Source organism: Palaemon carinicauda, chromosome 25 (genome assembly GCF_036898095.1).
Source record: "Palaemon carinicauda isolate YSFRI2023 chromosome 25, ASM3689809v2, whole genome shotgun sequence".
NCBI classification, from domain to species: domain Eukaryota; kingdom Metazoa; phylum Arthropoda; class Malacostraca; order Decapoda; family Palaemonidae; genus Palaemon; species Palaemon carinicauda.
In genome coordinates this window covers 86,031,553-86,036,552 of record NC_090749.1, presented here as the reverse complement: position 1 = coordinate 86,036,552, position 5,000 = coordinate 86,031,553, and the positions used below count along the sequence as shown (strand labels likewise).

The window sequence follows — 5,000 nt, the reverse complement described above, 5'->3', positions numbered from 1 at the left end:
TTGCACCACACTCCCTATCACATTCGTCATTCCCATCACACTCTCCATCCCATTCCTCATTCACATCAAACTCACCATCACATTCATCATTTGTATCACACATACCATCACATTCACCATCACATTCATCATTCAAATCATACTCACCATCACATTCATTATTCAAATTACACTCTCAATCAAATTCAGCATTAAAATTACACTCATCATCACATTCATCATTCCCATCACACTCACCATCACATTCATCCTTTGCATCACACTCACCATCACATTCATCATTCAAACCACACTCACCATCGATTCATCATTCAAATCAAACTCACCACCACATTCATTCTTTGCCTTACACTCGCCATCACATTCACCATTCACATCACACTCACCATCACATTCATCATTCAAACCACACTCACCATCGATTCATCGTTCAAATCAAACTCACCACCACATTCATTCATTGCCTTACACTCGCCATCACATCCATCATTCACATCACACTCACCATCACATTCATCATTCACATCACACTCGCCATCACATTCATCATTCAAACCACACTCACCATCGATTCATCATTCAAATCAAACTCACCACCACATTCATTCTTTGCCTTACACTCGCCATCACATTCACCATTCACATCAAACTCACCATCACATTCATCATTCGTATCACACTCACCATCACATTCATCATTTGCTTCACATTCAACATGACATTCCTCATTTGCACCACATTCAACATCACATTCATCATTCGTACCACACTCAACATCATATTCATCATTTGCACCACATTCAACATAATATTCATCACTCGCTCCACACTCACCATCACATTCCTCATTTGCACCACACTCACTACCACATTCATCATTTTTATCACCCTCGCCATTACATAAATCATTCAAAAAACAATCTCCATCACATTTATCATTCTCATCAAAACTCACCTTCATATTCATCATTAAAATCTCACTCACCATCACATTCATCATTTGCCTCACTCTAACCATCATATTCATCATTCAAACCACACTCACCCTCGATTCATCATTCAAATCAAACTCATCACCACATTCATTCTTTGCCTTATACTCGCCATCACATTCACCATTCACATCAAAATCACCATCATATTCATCATCGGATCACAATCACCATCACATTCATCATTTTAATCACCCTCACCATTAAATAGATAATTCAAATAACAATCACAATCACATTTATCATTCGCATCAAAACTTACCGGCACATTCATCATTCAAATCTCACTTACCATCACATTCATCATTTGCACCACACTCACTATCACATTCAACATTCAAATTAGATTCACCATCATAATCATCATTTGCTTCACACTCACCATCATATTCATCATTCCCATCTCATACACCATCAATTTCATTATTGAAATTACACTCACCATGATATTTATCATTCGTATCACACTCACCATCATATTCATCATTCAAATCACACTCACCATTCCATAAATCCTTCAAATAACAATCACCATCACATTCCTCGTTCAAATCACACTCACCATCATATTCCTCATTGGCATTAAACTCACAATCAAATTTATCATATACATCCAACTCACCATTCACCAACACATTCATCATTTGTATCACACTCATCATCACACTCATCATCACATTCATTATTCAAATTATACTCACAATCACATGCATCATTTGTATTACACTCACCATCGCATTCATCATTCGCACCATCATCTCCATCACATTCTTCATTCGCACTACGCTCACCATCACATTTATCATACAATTTAGCCTCACTACCACATTCATCATTTGCCTCACACTCAACAAAACTTTCCTAATTAGCACCACATTGAACATCACATTCATCATTTGCTCCACATTCAACATCCCATTGCTCATTTACACCACGTTCAACATCACATTCATCATTCACACCACACTCAACATCACTTTCATCACTTGCACCACTTTCAACATCACATTCTTCATTTGCTCCACATTCAACATCACATTCCTCATTTGCACCACATTTAAAATCACATTCATCATTCGCATCACACTCAACATCACATTTATCATTCACACCACACTCAATATCACATTCCTCATTCGCACCACACTCAACATCACATTCATCATTTGCACCACATTCAACATCACATTCATCTTTTGCACCACACTCAACATCATATTCATCATTCGCACCACACTCAACATCACAATCCTAATTAGCACCACATTCAACATCACATTCATCATTTGCTTCACATTCAACATGACATTCCTCATTTGCACTACATTCAACATCACATTCATCATTCGCACCACACTCAACATCACATTCATCATTTGCACCACATTCAACATCACATTCATCTTTTGCACCACACTCAACATCACATTCATCATTCGCACCACACTCAACCTCACATACCTAATTAGCACCACATTCAACATCACATTCATCATTTGCTTCACATTCAACATGACATTCCTCATTTGCACCACATTCAACATCACATTCATCATTCGTACCACACTCAACATCATATTCATCATTTGCACCACATTCAACATAATATTCATCACTCGCTCCACACTCACCATCACATTCCTCATTTGCACCACACTCACTACCACATTCATCATTTTTATCACCCTCGCCATTACATAAATCATTCTAAAAACAATCTCCATCACATTTATCATTCGCATCAAAACTCACCTTCATATTCATCATTAAAATCTCACTCACCATCACATTCATCATTTGCCTCACTCTAACCATCAAATTCATCTTTCAAACCACACTCACCCTCGATTCATCATTCAAATCAAACTCACCATCACATTCATTCTTTGCCTTACACTCGCCATCACATTCACCATTCGCATCAAAATCACCATCGCATTCATCATCAGATCACACTCACCATCACATTCATCATCGGATCACACTCACCATCACATTCATCATTTTCATCACCCTCACCATTAAAAAAATAATTCAAATAACAATTACAATCAAATTTATCATTCGCATCAAAACTCACCATCACATTCATCATTCAAATTTCACTTACCATCACATTCATCATTTGCACCACACTCACTATCACATTCAACATTCAAATTAGACTCACCATCATAATCATCATTCGCTTCACACTCACCATCATATTCATCATTTTTATCACCCTCACCCTTACATAAATCTTTCAAATAACAATCACCATCATATTTATCCTTCGCATCAAAACTCCCTTTCACATGCATCATTCAAATCTCACTTACCATCACATTCATCATTTGCACCACACTCACTATCACTTTCTTCATTCAAATTAGACTCACCATCATAATCCTCATTCACTTCACACTCACCATCATATTCATCATTCCCATCTCATACACCATTAATTTCATCATTCAAATTACACTCACCATCATATTCATCTTTCGCATCACAGTCACCATAATATTCATCATTCGCCTCAAAATCACCATCAAATTCATCCTTCGCCTCACACTCACCATCATATATCATTTGCATCAAACTCACCATCGCATTCATCATTTGTATCACACTCACCCTCACATTTGTCTTTCAAATCTCACTTACCATCACATTCATTATTCGCAAAACACTTACCATCACATTCATCATCACAATCATCATTCAAATAACACTCACCATCACATTCATCATTCCCATCACATTTACCATCATATTCATCATTTAAATCACACTCGAAATCATATTCATCATTCATATTACACTCACCATCAAATTCATTGTTCATACCACACTCCACATCACATTCATCATTCGCCTCACACTCACTATCAAATTCATCACTCCCATCACACTCACCATCACATTCATCATTATAATCACAATTAACCATATCATTTATCATTCAAATTACAGTCACCATCGCATTCATCATTGATATCACACTCACCATCACAATCATCCAAAATACACACTATCACATTCATCATTCAAATCACACTCACCATCACATTCATCATTCGTCCCACACTCACCGTCATATTAATCATCAAAATTCCAATCACCATCACATGCACCATTCACTTCACACTCGCCACCATATTCATCATTCGCCTCACACTTATTATCGCATTCATCATTCCCACAACATTCACCTTCACATTCATCATTCACATCAAATTCACTATCACATTCATCATTCGCACCACACTTGTCATCACAGTCATCACTCAAATCACACTCACCATCACAGCCATCACTCGCATCAAACTTACAATCACATTCATCATTTGCATCCAACTCACCATTCACCATCACATTCATCATTTGTATCACACTCATCATCACACTCATCATCACATTCTTCATTCAAATTACACTCACAATAACATGCATCATTTTTGTCACACTCACCATCGCATTCATCATTCGCACCATCCTCACCATCACATTCTTCATTCGCACCACACTCAACATCACATTCATCATTTGCACCACATTCAACATCACATTCATCTTTTGCACCACATTCAACATCATATTCCTCATTTGCACCACATCTAACATCACATTCATCATTCGCACCACACTCAACATCACATTTATCATTCACACCACACTCAATATCACATTCCTCCTTCGCACCATACTCAACATCACATTTATCATTCACACCCCACTCAATATCACATTCCTCATTCGCACTACATTCAAAATCACATTCATCATTTGCTTCACATTCAACATGACATTCATCATTCCGAGCAGACTCACCATCGCATTCATCATTTCCATTACTCTTACCATCACATTCATCATTGAAATCAGATTCAACATCACATTCATCATTCATATTACCCTGTCCATCACATTCATCATTCACACCACACTCAAACTCACATTCATCATTCGCACCACACTTAACATCACATTCCTCATTTGCACCACATTCAACATCATATTCTT

At 37.3% G+C, this 5,000-nt stretch overlaps 1 protein-coding gene across 1 annotated transcript in view; it reads right to left on the bottom strand.

Moving 5' to 3' along the window:
* LOC137619271 (uncharacterized) overlaps positions 1 to 5,000 on the bottom strand; it is a 97,340-nt gene that overhangs the window by 90,241 nt on the left and 2,099 nt on the right. The window lies entirely within an intron of this gene.